This window comes from Halictus rubicundus, unplaced genomic scaffold, assembly GCF_050948215.1.
Source record: "Halictus rubicundus isolate RS-2024b unplaced genomic scaffold, iyHalRubi1_principal scaffold0025, whole genome shotgun sequence".
In the NCBI taxonomy this organism is placed as follows: domain Eukaryota; kingdom Metazoa; phylum Arthropoda; class Insecta; order Hymenoptera; family Halictidae; genus Halictus; species Halictus rubicundus.
This window is the reverse complement of record NW_027488566.1, coordinates 500,218-518,834: the sequence shown is the minus strand read 5'-3', so window position 1 is coordinate 518,834 and position 18,617 is coordinate 500,218. Positions and strand designations below refer to the sequence as shown.

At 50.4% G+C, this 18,617-nt stretch overlaps 2 long non-coding RNA genes across 2 annotated transcripts in view; one reads left to right on the top strand and one right to left on the bottom strand.

The window, feature by feature from the left end:
• The window catches only part of LOC143363146 (uncharacterized), a 91,357-nt gene that overhangs the window by 57,047 nt on the left and 15,693 nt on the right, over nt 1-18,617 (top strand). The gene's annotated exons all lie outside the window — the stretch shown is intronic.
• LOC143363147 (uncharacterized) lies at nt 115-848 on the bottom strand. Its single transcript, XR_013083757.1, has 2 exons — nt 575-848; nt 115-379 (listed from the first exon to the last, which is right to left on the bottom strand). It is a non-coding gene; the product is annotated as an uncharacterized LOC143363147 (long non-coding RNA).

Genomic DNA, 18,617 nt, shown 5'->3' with positions numbered 1-18,617 from the left:
TCAGGCGTCGTTTTTAAGGACGACACAGGATCGTCCGTATAAACGGATACCGTCGCGAGTACGCGATGCAATGCGCACACGTATCCGACGGCCGGGCGGAAAATACATTGAAAAACCTTTAAAGTGGAAAACACAGGAGGAGAATTCACAAAACGACGGGGATCATAGACAACCCGATACTGGATCCCGACACTTCTCTTCCTCCTCTCTTATTGGAGAATGAACTCGATAACTAGCGGACTTCACAGCCGGCTCTGGCCGTGCGCGATCATTCGTCCCAAGCTCTTGTGCGCTGTATTATCGCCACACAGAGAGTAGAGTGTCAGAATCACACACAGCTTTACGCGAGCTACGCAGCCGGTCCTCTCGAAACACATTTCTAATTGTGCACGGAGAACGATTATTCGATACTAGCGGACTTCACAGCCGGCTCTGGCCGTGCGCGATCGTTCGTCCCAAGCTCTTGTGCATTGTATTATCGCCACACAGAGAGTAGAGTGTCAAAAATCGCACACAGCTTTAAAATGCAAGCTTCACAGCCGGTCCTCTCGAATATACGTGTGCGTAAACGAACACGCATGCGGCGACGTTTTGTGCTCTATGTTATACGCGAACTCGATAAATAGAGCGGGACTCACAGCCGGCTCTGGCAGCGGGCATTCGTCCCACGCTCGTGTGTGCGCTATCGCCACACAGAGTAGGGTGTCAGACTCACGCAGCTTTAAAAGCGAGCTTCACAGCCGGTCCTTCTCTCATCCTATTCCTCGACGTTCGTGACAGAACACAACGCGTTCACCGCAAGTTTTCCACAGGCTACCCTGTTGTTGTCCTCTCTTTCTCTAGAGGAGAGACAACACCACCGTTTCCAATGAACGTATCTCGGACACCACAGGCGAAGACCGAGGAAGCGCGATATGTGGATTCGAATCGACGCTTACATCCCTGTTCTGGCGACCGTAATTGTCCATATAATTGTCGAGAGCCTACACACAGACAGACCAATGGCGTATATTATAGTATACACGTCTGTTTGACACGATGTATTTTTATCAAAGAGAACACGATCCATCAGGTGGCGGGTGAAAAACATCGATTCGTAACGACGGGTATTTCTATATTCGTGGTTAAGCTATAACATTCAGCGTCCGACGGGAAACCGCACCCGCCCGATCGTTCGAGTTTGCAATGCGAACGTCGGTGACGATTCGCGAAGACCCGAAGTACAGCTCTTCGTACTCACTCCCCAATACAAGTAAACGATGCGATGCTCCACCTTCACGCAAGCACCGTCTGTTTCCTCGTGTGTCATTCTCATTGAGATCTTTCGTCCCATTGTCGAAAGAGTGCATATATTATATATTGCCGTGTTTGTGCACAAATGGTCTGGCGGGCTCTCTGCGCCTTAATTTTGGCCAACAACGTGGCGCGAACGGACGGGAGAATTGTACGCTTTGAGTAACTATGTACTCCATGCGTAACTATGACCTCCACACGTAAGCCGTTGCATGGGGAGTAGTTCGTCGCTATACACATCCCCTACTCCCCTTTTTCTTTATTTTCTCATCATACGATGATTACACAGGAGAGTGAATTCCTTTTATTATAACCTTGTACTCTCCTGTTGGTCTTTTCTGTGTGCTTTGAAAGCATTTTTGTATGTATATATATATATATATGTGTTTTCACGTTGCCCTGATTTCCTGGCCCGTCCGACTGGAGAAAACCTGGGCAACGGCGGGTTTTTATAGACCGTGAGGCCGGGCCACGCTCGGCCGCGCGATACGTGGTCCACCCGTGACAAAAGGTATCCCGTAGGCTCGATTTTCCGACGGATCTTATACGGTTCGGAGCTGGAAACGGGCGCCAGACACTCGCAAGTGTCACACGAACAGTTCGTAATGAACGCAAGACGCGAATTACGATACCGAACCTACGAGAATCGCGCGAGGGCCTGAATAGCGGCAGCCAGGGGCCAGGATCCTACGCGGAGGGAATACGGGACGTATCCCGCGGCGGAAAGGTTTCTCACAATGAAGCGTACACGAGTTAGGGGCTTCGAGTTAACATTTATTTCGTCCGGTTTTTACAAGGAGCTGTCGGGATCGCCCGGCAGCGGTGTAATCGAAGCCCGCGCGGTTTAACAAATTTGTACGACGGTTGGGCGGTCGCTCGCGCTATTTGCACCCGGGTATGCTTTCTCACGCGTCGAACCCGATCGCGGGCGCGATGTACGGCAGCTCCTATCGACAATTAGCCGGTCGTGAAGTGACCGGATTCCGATGAAATACGCGGCAGCAAATTCGAAATGACTGTGGCCGTCGGAAGTAGCCGGAAACGGCAATACGGTTTTCGTCGCGTCGTCCCACCGTGGGACGTCCCAAGATTGGATTCGCCAAAAATCGGTAACGATACGGGCCCCCCGTCCGTTCACCGACCGACGGCCTCACCCCCTTCTCGATTCTAGTCTGATCGCGATTCACGGCGAGCGAGGACACGTCTTAAATTCGACTCGAAGTCCGGCCGATTCGCAAAAACGCTACCGAGCCAACGTGAAAATCATAGTAGTGCGGAAAAACCTGGTCGGCACTTACAACGCGGCACGTGGCTTCCTAATCGCTTCGGTCTCTCTTTACGGCAGCTCTGGGCTCCCTAACGGCTTTGATTTTTCGGGATTCGGCAGCTCTTTCAATCCCTACGTCTCGGCAGCTCTTTCAATCCCTACGTCTCGGCAGCAGTGACGATGTTCAAAATTACTGTATGATTTACGCACTCGTAAAACGACTAACCCGGACTCGTTTCGGCAGCACGGTGCCCTACTTCGCGAAGACTCGCTAACGCGGAAGCTAGGCGTCCCCCACTATCCTACTTTTCCCTGCTCCCGCGCGACGCTCGAACCTATCGCTTGCTCTCGCGCGGCAGGGCCGCGCCCGGCGGTACGGGGCCCTCGGCTACGGATCCATCGGCCAACGCTTTCCTGGCGACACGCGTTGATTGGCCGCTTCCCTTGGAGACAGTCAGCGTGAAATTCCCACGACGGGTGCGTGTAGCTTTTCGGGACGAGGCGGCGACGAGGTCGAGATGATGTACGCCTCAGACCCGTAATTCCTCAGCGGCGCCTCCGGGTTGGTAGGCCCGGGCTCGGTGTCCTCCTCGTTGACTTCCTGCAGGGCGTCCTCCGTACCCGTCCCCCGAACGTTTTCCCTCCGGGTTTTCCGCGTCCCTGGGAGGAGGGAAAAGGATCCGGGTCCCCCTGGGACCCGGCCACGGTCCTGCAACTTCGTGTCGCGCCAAATGGCGCGGCATTCAAACCGCGTCAATATCCAACCTGGGATCTCGGACGCTTCCAGGGAGATCGATCACGACCACCGTTATCGCGGTGGTGCTGCCAAGGGGCGGCCCGGTCTTTCGATCTAAGATCTGAGGGACGTGGACAACTTTGCCACGTCACAATATATATATTCATGGATCTGGCAGATGTTTGATTTGTAATGATCCTTCCGCAGGTTCACCTACGGAAACCTTGTTACGACTTTTACTTCCTCTAAATGATTAAGCTTGGTCATCTTCCCGGCAACATCGGCAATGCCGAAAAATTGCCGCGTACTAGTCCGAAGACCTCACTAAATCATTCAATCGGTAGTAGCGACGGGCGGTGTGTACAAAGGGCTGGGACGTAATCAACGCGAGCTTATGACTCGCGCTTACTGGGAATTCCTCGTTCATGGGGAATAATTGCAAGCCCCAATCCCTAGCACGAAGGAGGTTCAACGGGTTACCCGGGCCTTTCGGCCAGGGAAAACACGCTGATTCCTTCAGTGTAGCGCGCGTGCGGCCCAGAACATCTAAGGGCATCACAGACCTGTTATTGCTCAATCTCGTGCGGCTAGAAGCCGCCTGTCCCTCTAAGAAGATTTGTTTGTACGTTGGTAGTAAAAACCCAACGACAGAAGCCGGGGGCCTTCGAGATACCATAGTAACGTCTATTTAGCAGGCTAGAGTTTCGTTCGTTATCGGAATTAACCAGACAAATCGCTCCACCAACTAAGAACGGCCATGCACCACCACCCATCGAATCAAGAAAGAGCTATCAATCTGTGTATCGGAAAAGGTCGCCGGCCGAACGATACTTAGAATGAGGAGGAGCCGGAATCGCACAGCGGTGTGCGTCGAAGTTGAGTGAAAAGGAGTCTGTGACGAACACGTGTATTTGGATGAAAGTGGACTGTACTTTTGAACTGTATGAAAGTGAACTGTATGTGAAACTGTACGAACACTGTACTTTGAAATATACAATAAATATGTACACGAATAACGCGTTGATTAGCGAGTTGAAACCAACGATTAGGAAGAGCGCAGAGAAACAGGACCGAGTCGCACCACGGTTGCACAGCGAAGAGGAAGTTGAATTCGGAGAGCGACCGAATCTGCCGTCCTGGAAGTCGCGTATTGGTCCTTTTTGGATCACGCGATGATCCATGATCGATCATTGGGTCACGATCGATGGATCCCGAGGGGAAAGACGGGGGTAACGCGAGCTGGCGCAACGACTTTCCGCGAGGCCGCGTTCGGTGGCCGACGTCACGGCGGGGCAAGAGGAGCGCGAGACGAAAACCCCACCGCGAACGTTCGCGCGATCGTAAACAATCTGTCAATCCTTCCGGTGTCCGGGCCTGGTGAGGTTTCCCGTCTTGAGTCAAATTAAGCCGCAGGCTCCACTCCTGGTGGTGCCCTTCCGTCAATTCCTTTAAGTTTCAGCTTTGCAACCATACTTCCCCCGGAACCCAAAAGCTTTAGTTTCCCGGAAGCTGCCCGCCGAGTCATCGTAGGAACTTCGGCGGATCGCTAGCTGGCATCGTTTATGGTTAGAACTAGGGCGGTATCTGATCGCCTTCGAACCTCTAACTTTCGTCCTTGATTAATGAAAACATTTTTGGCAAATGCTTTCGCTTCTGTCCGTCTTGCGACGATCCAAGAATTTCACCTCTAATGTCGCAATACGAATGCCCCCATCTGTCCCAATTGATCATTACCTCGGGGTTCCGAAAACCAACAAAATAGAACCGATGTCCTATTCCATTATTCCATGCACACAGTATTCAGGCGAAGATAGCCTACCTTGAGCACTCTAATTTGTTCAAAGTAAACGTACCGGCCTACCTCGACACTCAGTGAAGAGCACCGCGATGGGATATTAGTTGGACCGCCCCGTGAAGAGCAAGCCCACCGGTAGGACGTACCACATAATGCCAGTTACACACCGCGAGCGGTGAACCGACACTGTGACACACAGATTCAACTACGAGCTTTTTAACCGCAACAACTTTAATATACGCTATTGGAGCTGGAATTACCGCGGCTGCTGGCACCAGACTTGCCCTCCAATGGATCCTCGTCAAAGGATTTAAAGTGTACTCATTCCGATTACTACAGATAAATTTTAACATTTCTATGTTATTTTACACAAAATAACCAACTTTTCATAATTCACCGAACTTTGAAAATTTTTCTAAGTCCCACCACTAAGAGGAAAATTTTTACGTATCGGTCCTAGACGATTTTCGACGTGATATCAATGTAATATAGACGGTTTCTAACAATATATATCATAACACCAAACTCGCTACTACTATTATTTACCGAGTTATTAGCAAATAATGGACTTGAGTAGGGTGACACCCGAACGTATTACATTCTGTTCTACAAAATGCACGGGTAAACGGCGGTTGCAAATAATGCTCCGTATTGTTAGGTAGTGTATCCCTGAAGGTCTTTGCGTACCGCAGCGTTGGATTGACGAGATTCCCTCTGTCTCTATCTTTTGGGTCTTATAAGCGTCAGGGACTAATATTATGGTAAAACCCCGTCGCACCAACCCCTCCTCCACGTGGTAGGACCTGGACACCATCCGGGTGACTAACGGGGCTCTGGTAAAGAGAGTTCATGCGTGAGTCTTCGCTCCGCGACAACCGCGGCTCTCGTAAAGAGAGTTCTTGCGGAGTTGTCGCACCGCGAAGACCGCTGCTCTCAGGGAGCTCTGCGTGAGTTGTCGCTCTGCGACAACCGCGGCTCTCTCATAAAGAGAGTTCTTGCGGAGTCATCGCTTGCGATGACCGCGGCTCTCAGGGAGCCCATGCGTGTGTTATCGTTCGCGATAACCGCGGCTCTCACCCGGAAGACTCCCCTCTGCCGCGACGACCCACCGGATACATCCGGTGGTATGTTGCAGAACGGGAGAAACGGGGGGCTTACCTTAGCCGGTCGGCCCAACGGGGAGGCGAACCCCTTGAACAAACCCTTAACCTCTAAGCTGAGAACGCGGCGAGAGAGGTCCCGTGTTTTACACGGGCGGCCTGTGGGTCCATCGGCCATTAGCGCAAACCTCAGGATACCAGGCGAAACCTGAGCGTAAAAGCCTTCTCCCCGGAAAGGGCGTCACCCGGGGAGCGACCGTTCTTCGTCCCTACTCGTGGGAACAATCATGAAAAAACTACAAATAACTAAAAACAAAACGAAGAAGGAAGAAGGAAAGAAGGGAAGGAAAGGAGGAGGGAAGGAGATGGCAGAAAAGGAAAAGACCCAGGCACACAGGGATGATGCTAGTGCCTGGGAGGACATTATAGACTCAGGCGACTCTCAGTCGGAACTAAGTTCCGATGAGATCGACCTGAAGACACTTCTTGCGAAGATGAAGGGGAAAAAGAGGATAAAGGATTTGGCATCCTCTAGCGACTCGTGTGACGAGTCGCACAAGGCAAAGTGGATTAAAGAGTCCGATAACGAAGTTCTCGACAGCGACGACGAAGTCGAGCTGCCTCCGAGACCAGAGGGCCTAGTGCTAACTGAGGTGTTGAGCACCTCAAAGAAACTAAGAAGGTTTCTTAGATCCCTTGGACTTGACCAATCCAAACTAAGGGAAGGTGAAGAGCTCCTTGACACTATGATCAAGGAGCAAGAGGAAGAATCTATGGAAGGATGTAGGTTCCGCATGGAACTAATAAATGAGATCGAAGATCTCAAAGTAAAACTAAATGCAAAGCAAGAACGACAGGAAGAGCAATCTGTCGAGAAAAAGCTAAACGAACTATCGGCCAAGCTTGATAGTCTTATGGCTGAGAAGAGTCGCGGCCAAGAGGTTCAACCCTCCAAACCGCTGCTCTATTCAGATATAATAAAAGCTAATAAGTCAACCAGACTAGTGGCCAAGAAGACTGCCGTAAAGGAGTCTAAACCAGCAGCTGCCATCTACCCTGTAAAGGGTAGTCAAATCAAAAGCAGCGAGGAAACAAAGAGAGTACTGTCGGATTGTATCAATCCGACAGAACAGAAGATACGAATCCGGAACCTGAGGAAACTCGGGAACTCCGGTATACTAATAGAAACAGAATCTGCTAAGGACCTTGAGCAAGTCCTTAGCAACAGAAACCTAAGGGAGAAAATGGATATTGGTCCCCTCCGAAAGAGGAGACCAAAGATAATCATATTTGGAGTCCCCTCTGAGACATCAGAGGAGGAACTCCAACAGGCAATCCTCAGGCAGAACCTCGAGTTGAACTCGGAGGAGGAATTAGAAGAGGAGTTCAAACTCCTCTTCAAAACAGGAAAAAAGGACAGAGAGGTCACCAACTGGGTGGCAGAGGTCTCTCCAAAGACCCGGAAAATCCTGCTGAGCAGGAACCGGGTATTTATAGGGTTCCACGCCTACGGGCTCAAGGACTATATAACTGCAACACGTTGCTTCAAATGCCAGTCATTTGGGCACGTGGCTAAGCATTGCAGAGCTAAAACCGACACGTGCGGGCACTGCGGTAAGGACGGGCATACCTATGACAAATGCCCGTCAAAAGATGAGAAACATTCTTGCATTAACTGCAAGCGAGCTGGCAGACCAGCCAACCACGGGCTCAGAGACAAGAGCTGCACGGCGTACAAATACGCCTTAGAACTGAGCCTTAGTAGAATTGACTTTGGCAATGAGGAAGAAAGGCATGAAGAGAGAAAGAATTAGACAACCCTGACGATCTGTCGCAGGTAATACCCTAACAACCGGGTATTCAAGATCGTAGGGTGTAATAGGCATGAGAACGGCTACCACACCGTTGCCGAAACCTGCTAGAGACCGAAGCGCTAAGCTGGTAACTCCGCCTCCTCGTGGCCCCCGCTGGTAACGCTCCTGTGTCGGCGCAAGCTGGCACGGTAGCGGCTAAGCGAGTTACTTCCCGTACGGGACGGTCTACCCTTGTGATGATCCTTAAATGGTGAACGAGGGGTTTTTCCAAGTTAGTCCATAACACCTACGGACTTACGGACCCTTCGCAGCTGTTTCCAATGGCTAGAACCCAACATCGCCGGTATAAGACGCCTAGAGCGACTTCGGTACGGCAAGAGCGAGCGTGGCTCCAAAAGCTCTATGTAGACAATAAACTGTCTCTATCTTTTGGGTCTTATAAGCGTCAGGGACTTATATCATGGTATAACCCTGACGCACCAACCCCTCCTTCACTTGGTAGGACCTGGACACCTTCGGGTGACTAACGGGGCTCTGGTAAGAGAGTTCCTGCGAGAGTTCTCGCCATGCGACAGCCGCAGCTCTGGGAAGAGAGCTCTTGCGGAGCTGTCGCATGGCGGGGACCGCGGCTCTCAGAGAGCTCGGCGTGAGTTGTCGCTCTGCGACAACCGCGGCTCTCTCATAAAGAGAGTTCTGGCGGAGTCATCGCTTTTGCGATGACCGCGGCTCTCAGGAAGCCCATGCGTGTGTTATCGTTCGCGATAACCGCGGCTCTCACCCGGAAGACTCCCCTCTGCCGCGACGACCCACCGGATACATCCGGTGGTATGTTGCAGAACGGGAGAAACGGGGGGCTTACCTTAACCGGTCGGCCTAACGGGGAGGCGAACCCCTTGAACAAACCCTTAACCTCTAAGCTGAGAACGCGGCGAAAGAGGTCCCGTGCTTACACGGGCGGTCGGTGGGTCCATCGACCATTAGCGCAAACCTCAGGATACCAGGCGAAACCTGAGCGTAAAAGCCTTCTCCCCGGAAAGGGCGTAACCCGGGGAGCGACCGTCTTTCGTCCCTACTCGTGGGAACAAACATGAACTCAACTACAAAAACACAAAACAAAACGAAGAAGAAGGGAGCAAAGAAGGGAAAGAAAGGAGAAAAGAAGACGGAGGTGAAAAAGGAAACGACCCAGGCACAAGGGGACACAGCTAGTGCCTGGGAAGACGAAATGGACTCATGCGAGTCAGACCCAGAAGTGGGATTCGAGGATTTTGCGTGGGGATTTCTTCCCCCAAATAGAAAAAGGAAAAATAAGAAAACAGGCAACTCAGGTGACTCGTGTGACGAGTCACAACTGAGACAATTGAAAGAGGTCAAGATTGAGCTGGAGAGGTTCGATGGCATGCCATTGAACGCGGAAGAACGCCTCAGAAGGTTCCTCATGGGACTTTCTGAGCGGGAAAGAAACAGAGGCGAAGAGCTCCTCAATGACCTTCTCAAGGAACATGAGGAGACCGAGACGGAAGGCAGGGAGTTCCGTCTCGAACTCATTAGAGACAACAAGGCTCTAAAGCAAAAACTGGAAGCGCAAAAGGAGCAGAGCTCCATGCAGGACCAGATGGACAAAATCAAGGAAAAACTCAACGAGCTATCTGCAAAGATAGACTCGACGCCTGAGAAGAGTCGCGGCCAGGAGGTTCCACCCCCGAAACCGTTGCTCTACTCAGACATAATCAGAGCAAATAAGACAACTAAGCAGCTGGCAAAGAAGACTCCTGTAGCTAAGTCCAAGCCAGCTGCAGCCATCTACCCTGTAAAGGGTAGTAATATAAAGAATAGTGACGAGACCAAGAAGGTACTGTCGGATTGCATCAATCCGACAGAACAGAAAATAAGAATACGGAACCTGAGGAAACTCGGGAACTCCGGTATTCTTATAGAAACCGAAACAACCGAGGACCTTGAGCAAGTCCTCGGAAATAAGAAGTTACAAGAGAAAGTGGATATTGGTCCCCTCCCCAAGAGGAGACCAAAAATCATAATATTTGGAATCCCCTCGGAGACATCTGAGGCGGAAATCCAGAAGGCAATCAAGAACCAAAATCTTGATCTCAAACCAGAGGCAAAATTAGAAGAGGAGTTCAAACTCCTCTTTAAAACAGGCAAAAAGAACTGCGAAGCCACCAACTGGGTGGCGGAGGTGTCAACTAAGACCCGGAAGATCCTGCTGGACAGGAACCGGGTCTTCATAGGGTTTCAAGCCTACGGGCTCAAAGACTACATAGCTGCGACACGTTGCTTTAAATGCCAGTCATTTGGGCACGTGGCAAAGCATTGTAAAGCAAAAACCGACACGTGCGGGCACTGCGGTAAAGACGGGCATAGTTATGACAAATGCCCGTCGAAAGAAGAGAAACCATCTTGCATAAACTGCAAGAGAGCAGGCAGACCAGCCAACCATGGTCTGCGTGATAAGAATTGTGCAGCGTTTAAACACGCGATAGAATTATGCCTTAGTAGAATAGACTTTGGCACATAGAGAATAAAGGCAAAATAACCCTGACGATCCTTGGCAGGTAATACCTCAACAACTGGGTATTCGGGATCGTAGGGTGAAATAGTCATGAGAACGGCTACCACACCGTTGACGAAACCTGCTAGAGACCGAGCGCTAAGCTGGTAACTCCGTCTCCTCGTGGCCCCCGCTGGTAACGCTCCTGGGTCGGCGCAAGCTGATTCGGTAGCGGCTAAGCGAGTTACTTCCCGTACGGGACGGTCTACCTTTGTGATGATCCTTAATTGGTGAACGAGGGGTTTTTCCAATGCCCAGTCCACAACACCTACGGACTGTTTCCTTCGCAACTGATGGAGTTAGAAGTAGAGAGCCAAACATGAACGGCTGACTTTTCCGGTATGGGGCGAATCCCCGAGGTACGGAACTCCCCTCACGGGGGGTGGTCTACACTACATGTCTCTATCTTTTGGATTCCAAGATGGCCGCCGAGTGCTTCGGTCACGTCACATCGTGCTCCGTATATCACAGTGCAAAAAAGTGGTAAAAATCGACGGAATATATAAGTGCTATACACCAGTGTACAGTGCTAGTGGAAACGAGCATTTTAAGACATTGAGAGCTAAATTCCATGCGGAATAGGAGAATTCACGAACATTTTAAAGTGTCGTGTTAAACCGAGTGTATCGAGTGTAGCGTCCGAGTTTGCGTGGCGTCCCGAGCGGTGGCGCCACGGTCGCCCGCCGCGCCCGGTGATAGGCCGACAACAGCTAACGTTCTGCTCCGTGATTGGCTGCGCTAGGACAACTGCTATTGGCCGATACAGGAGAGCTCCCATTGGTTGGACCAGCTGGGATGCCATTGGCAAGATACCAAGGCCAAGCTGAGATGGAATGCCAACCCGAGAGTCCCATGAAAAGAAATAGCGACGAAATCGAATACGACGATAATATGCCCAGTGAGGAACAACGCAAGAAGATGACGAAGAACCCAAACAGAAACCTGCCAGACTCTGACGATGAACATGATCATCCTCAATGCTGTAGAGGACACTACAAACCGGAGGAACTAATCATATCCCTACGGGCGAGTATAGAGGAATTCCTCCGATCAACCAAAAAGGATATCACCGAAAAAACCAAGATCTTCACAAAATTAGATCAGGTAAGTACAGCAGTTACAGCCCTGCAGAACGAAAACAAGGCCCTCAAAACTAAAATCTCCGAAAACACGAATTTACAAGATAAACTAAACGAAATAACCGTCACAGTTACCGGAGCCGTCGCGGCTATCTCAGATATAAAATCCCAAATAGAATCTGTTAAAGCAAACAGTTAACTGGTCCGCCTTCCACACACGAGCATTACAGTAAGAGTGGGGAGGAGATACGCGAGTGGTGCGATAGATGGCACGCGTGCATAAGCAGGTCTGTTTGACTGGGTAGCGTGGGGTTTCGCGCCTGTCTCTCCCCACCCCCTCTCTTCTTGGTGTGATCTCGTCGTGCATGGACGTGTTTTGCGTATCGCAGTTTATTGCGAGGTATACTGTATTTCCTTTTGCTTTTGTTTAAAGCGTTTTATTATTGCATCACCGTGTTCTGTGAGTTGGTGTGAAGCGTGCGAGGTTGACTGCCTTTGTAACGTGCGAACTGGCGTTGAGCCGTGTGGTACATACGTCTGGTTAATCAAAACTGAAAACATTAACAGAATCCGTAAAGCAGCCTCAACTAAGCTACGCCGAAAAAGTAAAAGTTAGGTCCAGCGTCATACCGCGACAAGCCATCAAACCCCCTCGCAATATCGTCACCGTATACCCAGAAGCAAATAGCAAGATCGCAAATAGTAATGAAACAAAAAGCAGAATTTTCTCCTCCTTCGCCCCGATCGCAGATAAATTACAAATCCGTAACGTCCGCAAAATAAGTAATAACGGTGTCTTAATTGAAACCCACACTAAGGACGGCCTAAATGCAGTAATGAACAACACTAAACTAGCAAAGGCCGGCCTCAAAGTAGAACTACCCGCCAGGAAAAAACCGCGTATGATCATCTACGGAGTTCCCAATGAGGAAAAAGATGATACTGTCATCGCGGCAATACACAGACAAAATCTCAGCAGCCTAACAAACCGCGATTCCTCTGAGCACATCAAATTGCTCTTCAAAACAGGAGATAAGAGCCGCGACACCTCCAACTGGGTAATCGAAGTTTCCCCGGCAGCTCGCGATATTTTCAAGAAATGCGGATGAGTATTCATGGATTGGAACTCCTGCTTTACTCAAGATTTCACAGCGGTAAGCAGATGCTACAAGTGCCAAAGCTTCGGCCACGTATCAAAACACTGCAGAGCTTCTGTGGACACCTGCGGTCACTGTGCCCAGGACGGGCACTCCTTCAAAGACTGCCCCTCGAAATCCCAGAAACCGTCGTGCATAAACTGTAAAAGATTCGGCAAAGCCCACGACCACTCCTCCCGCTCCAAAGAATGCCCCGCTTTCCAACACGCAACCCAGAACTACCTGTCCAAAATAGATTATGGTAAATAAACCCAAACAAGACGCATCTTCGCACATCCACATAGCCCAGATCAACGCACAAAACTCCAAGTCGGTTCTAGGAGAACTTCAAACCTGTGCCTCCGAAGAAAACATAGATATCCTCGCTATCCAGGAACCGTACTCGTTTCGAAACTCCCTCGGTAGTTTTGGCCCTAACGCCAAAATAATCACGGACCAAAAGAAGTTCTCCAACCTCTCTGGCCCTAACAACATTAAGGCAGCGATTGTAATTAGAAACCCATCGCTCACCATTCTAAAACTAGAACAATTTTGCAATAGCCACTGCATTTGCATTGAGGTCTCAACCCAAAATCTCCAACTATACCTAATCAACATGTATTTCCAATGCAGCGACAGCATCGAGCCCTATCTCCACCACCTGGAAACAATTCTCCAGTCAATAGACAGCCATAACATAGTTATCGTCCTCGACAGCAACTCCAAATCCCCATTATGGTTCAATGAATCTACGGACGAGAGAGGTAAAGCGATGGAAGACCTCATCGCCCAATTCAGACTACAAATTCTAAACTCACCCGACAACCCGCCGACGTTCAATAACGCACACCAACAGTCTAATATCGACCTAACCCTATCCACTAACAGTTACTACAAACGACTCTCATCCTGGAGAGTGCACTCAGACAGCACAACCAGCGATCACAACCTTATCTCCTTCAATATCGACGCTCCTCTGTCCACTGTAAAGGACAACCTCGCTCCCAGATTCAACACTAAACGAGCCAACTGGGAAAAATTCGAGAAGGTTCTTCTAAACCTCAAAGCCCACCATCCACCAATCTCAGACGATCCCTATGCAGAGGACCCCGAAACATTAAGCAATCGCATACACGATCTCATAAGCACAGCATCCAAAGCAGCTATCCCGACCAAAACCAGATTTCCACGCTCGGTCCATTGGTGGACCCCACAACTCTCATCTCTCCGATCCGAGGTCCGCCACCTCAAAAGGATCTATCAAACCGAGAACTCTCCCGCCAGAAAAGAACTTCTTAAAATCCAGTACCGCCAAACTAGAAACAAATACACAGCCACCATCCGCAAAACCAAAATCCAAAGCTGGAGAAAATTTGTCACTGAACATGGTAACTCCAACCCATGGGGCACCACGTACAAAATTCAGATGAACAAACTCCATCCTGAACAGGCCTGCGAAAGCATCGTGACAACGGACGGTCAGACCACCTCCTGGGAAGAAACGAGTAGGATACTCCTAAACTCCCTAGTTCCCGACGACAACCCAGAAACAGAAACCGCCCTACACTACAATACCCGCAGTGACAGCCTCGTCAGCCCAGACACACCCAACGCTCCTTTCTTCGAGATGGAAGAGGCGCAGCTAGCACTAGGAAAACTTAAAAACAACAAAGCTCCAGGTATAGACTCAATCGAAGTTATAATCCTAAAGCGAGCATGGGTCCACCTTAAACAGGAAATCACCCTCCTGTTTAACAGTTGCCTAGGCCACGGTAAATTCCCCACCCCCTGGAAAACAGGTGTCATAAGAGTACTCCTCAAAAATGAGAGCAAACCCAGAACCGACCCCAAATCCTATAGGCCCATCTGCCTTCTTCCAGTGATCAGCAAACTTCTCGAGAAGCTTATCTCGAACAGACTTTCAGACCTTTTCCACAGACATCCACTGTCATCCAAACTTCAACATGGATTCAAACCCGGCCTCTCAACCGAACACGCTATTCTTCAACTCCGTGAAGCCACGCACACCTCACCAGAAAAATACACCATTGCCCTCCTCTTCGATATCAGCGGTGCCTTTGATAATGTCTGGTGGCCCGCCATCCTCACGCAACTCAAAGCCAGGCAATGTCCCAATAATATCTTCAGTCTAATCCAAGACTACCTACAAAACAGGAAAGTCAAAATTATTAACAACGACAGAGCAGTCTCCAAATCCGTCTCCAAGGGCTGCCCACAGGGCTCTGTCCTCGGCCCATATCTCTGGAATCTAATTTTCGACAGTCTTCTAAACACCATCCGCAACTGCGGCTACAATGCCACGGCATACGCCGACGATCTCGCAGTCACAGTCCCAGGCAATAGCAGAAAAGAAATTGAGGAAAGAGCAAAAGTCATCACAGACATTATCGCCATGTGGTGTACCAAAAACAAACTCCAGCTCTCTGAATACAAATCAGAAATTCTCTTAACAAAAGGGTTCCTCGACACCCGCAGACCTCCAACAGTAAGCATTAACAATCGATCACTCAAGATGCCGCCACACATCCGATATCTACGAATCCACTTCGGTCCCCGCTTTAATATTACCCCACATGTCAACCATATAGCCGACAAATCCAAGCAAATATTCAGCAAACTCTCCCGAATTGCCAAAACCCACTGGGGCCTAAATCATAAATCCATGACAACAATGTACAAAGGACTATTCGTCCCAATTCTAACCTACGCAGCCGCCGGCTGGGCTGACAGGATCAACAAATGGCACATTAGAAAACTCCGACAAGCCCAGAGGCATGCTCTTATAAAAACCACCCGCGCCTATCGCACCACCCCCGGTGACGCCCTAACAGCCATAGCCGGATCCACCCCGATTGATACGCTGCTAGCAGAGCGCAAGGCAATCTTCCATCTCAGGACCAACCAACCCTTTAGCATAGGTGACTTACACTTCACCCCATCAGACCACGACATATCCCCAGAAGAAATAGCAGACAGGACTGCTTCAATAAAGCACCAAACCCTCGCAATATGGCAACAAGAGTGGGACGAATCTGCCACAGGCAGAATCACCCACGAATTTTTCAGAAACATACAAAACAGGACTAAACAAAACTGGATTAAACTGAACGACTATGTCACCCAACTTCTAACAGGACACGGACGTATCAAACAAAAGCTGCACGCACTTAAAATCTCTGCCGATGATGTATGCGCCTGTGGTTCCACAGAAACTGTCAGACACATCATCTTTGACTGCCCATCCATTCACGACCATAGAACCGAACTCATCCAAAAACTAAGAGCCACCAATACCACTTGGCCGTGCCATCTCAGTGAGTTAGTCAGCAAACAAAACTACCCGCACTTTTTCAACTTCGCGGCCACAGTTATGAAACTCAGAGATGGGCTAATAATAACCCCCGCACTCCCACCACCCGCTCCTAGCACCCCCGGACCCAGCACTCGAAGCGGCAAACAGCCAACCTACAATACCCAGACAACTTCCAGAACCAAACGGAGTTATGTGTGGAAAACCGCAGCAAAAAACCTCACAGGCAAAAGAGCGCCCCCAGCTCAACCTCAGTAAAATCTAGCTTAAGCCCCCACCACCACCCAGCACCATCCCCACCACCCACCCGCTGCTGGATACGCAGACACTGTTCATCTCAAACAACAGTGATCCAGAGCGGGCTACAGCGCCTCCCCACGGGAGCCACCCTCTGGTGAGTCACGACGGAAGGCGCTGTAAAACACTCTAGCATGAAGAGTCTGCAAGAGACCGAGCGCTAAGCTGGTAACTCCGCCTCCTCGTGGCCCCCGCTGGAAACGCTCCCGGGTCGGCGCAAGCTGACTCGGTAGCGGCTAAGCGAGTTACTTCCCTGACGGGACGGTCTACCCTTGTGATGATCCTTAACGGTGAACGAGGGGTTTTTCCAAGTCCAGTCCACAACATCTACGGACTATTCCCTTCGCAGCTAGTTTCAATAAGCTAGAACCCAACACCGACCGGCATAAGCTAACCAAGCTTCGTCCGGTCAGAGCCGGCCTTGGCCCCCAAAGCTCATAAACGTAGACAATTAATGTCTCTATCTCTTGTGGCGGGGACAGCTTTTTGGCTTTCCCGTGGGTCGAGAGGAGCGCCCCGGGCAACCCAATCGACCCCTATCGAACCCACAGAGTCACCTCGGTGACGATGACCAAAAAAGTGGGCGACCGGCAAAGACCGGTCGAACGACTCACCTCACGGAGTCACTTCGGTGACGATGACCCAAAACGTGAGTACGATAGGCAAAGAACTATCGAGAGCAGCCAACTCACAGAGCCACTTCGGTGGTAATGACCAAAAACGTGAGTACGACCGGCAAAGACCGGACGAGCGTATCAGCTCATAGAGTCACCTATGTGGCAATGACACGAAATTGAGCACGATCGGCAAAGACCGATCGAAAATGGCAAACTCACAGAGCCACTTCGGTGGTGATGACAAAGAATGTGAGAACGTCCGGCAAAGACCGGACGAATGTTTCGAACTCACGGAGTCACCTCGGTGGCGATGACCAAGAACGTGAGTACGACCGGCAAAGACCGGTCGAACGTAGCGGCAAACAGACCACGTCGCCTGACACAGGCAAGGCGACGTGGATGCGCGGGCATGGCATACCTTGTGTGTGTTGCATGCCCGCGCTTTTTACTTTAACCAAAAGCGAAAGCAATACGCCGCTACATAGCGGGCGGCGTGAGGCGCGGACATAGGCATAAGCTTGTGTCCGCGCATTTTGCTTTAAAGAAATAAAACACTATGCCGTCGGAGGCGGCATGGTGGCGTGTTGGCGCGGGCATGGCATACTGGTGGTGTGTGCTTCATGCTCGCGCCTTTTTGCTTTAAAGGAATTTGAGGATGTAAAGCACTACATCGCTGGCGTTGCGGCCAGTCGTCCCATAGTATGCGCGGCCATGTGCATGCACTCTGTGCGTGTATATGTCCGCGCATTTCACGTTAAGGGATTTTTGGGATCTTAGCTAGACTAGGCCCTCTGGAAATAATACGCCGATGGTGGACGGCGTGTTGGCGCGGGCATGAGCATGCACCAAGTGTGTGCTTCGTGTCCGCGCTTTCTGCCTTAAGCAAATTTCCAGAGGGGATACGCCGTTGGTAGTCGGCACGTTGGCGTGGGCATGGCATGCACTCTGTGCGTGTTTCATGCCCGCGCTTTTCACTTTAAGGAGATTTTTAGGTTTTAGCTCAGGGTTTAGAAGCACTACGGTGCTAGTTGGCGCGGGCATGGCATGCACTCTGTGCGTGTTTCATGCCCGCGCTTTTCACTTTAAGGAGATTTTTTTTTAGGGTACTTTTAGGAGATTTTAGATAAAAATTAGGGAAAATCAGGAAAATTTGGGACGACGCCGCTCAGGGGAAAAAAGAAAAAAAAAGGCAAAAGAACGCCGGCGAGCACAAAACAACGCGCCACCAAAATAGTGCAAAACCGAACGCAAAACGCGTTAAAAAGTGCCAAAAAATGGCCGGAAAATGCTGCAAAAACCAAAGCACTGCGCCGCTACGAACAAATAAATCAAGCAAAAACACGATAGAAACAAGCCAAGATACGAAAGATACACGGGTCTGATTGGACATGCCAAGGGAAGGGCTCTATTCCCCTGGGAAGGACTCCACGTGGTACCGCTGGAAAGCAGGCTCCTAGGAGTCGAGCGAACCGAACGAAGCGTAGTCCCCGGATGACTAAAGAACTCAGCCGCGGAGCGACCGCGGCTCCGAAACCCCCTCGCGAGTCTAAAGCTCAACGCTGCTGACCGAGGCTAGGAGCTCC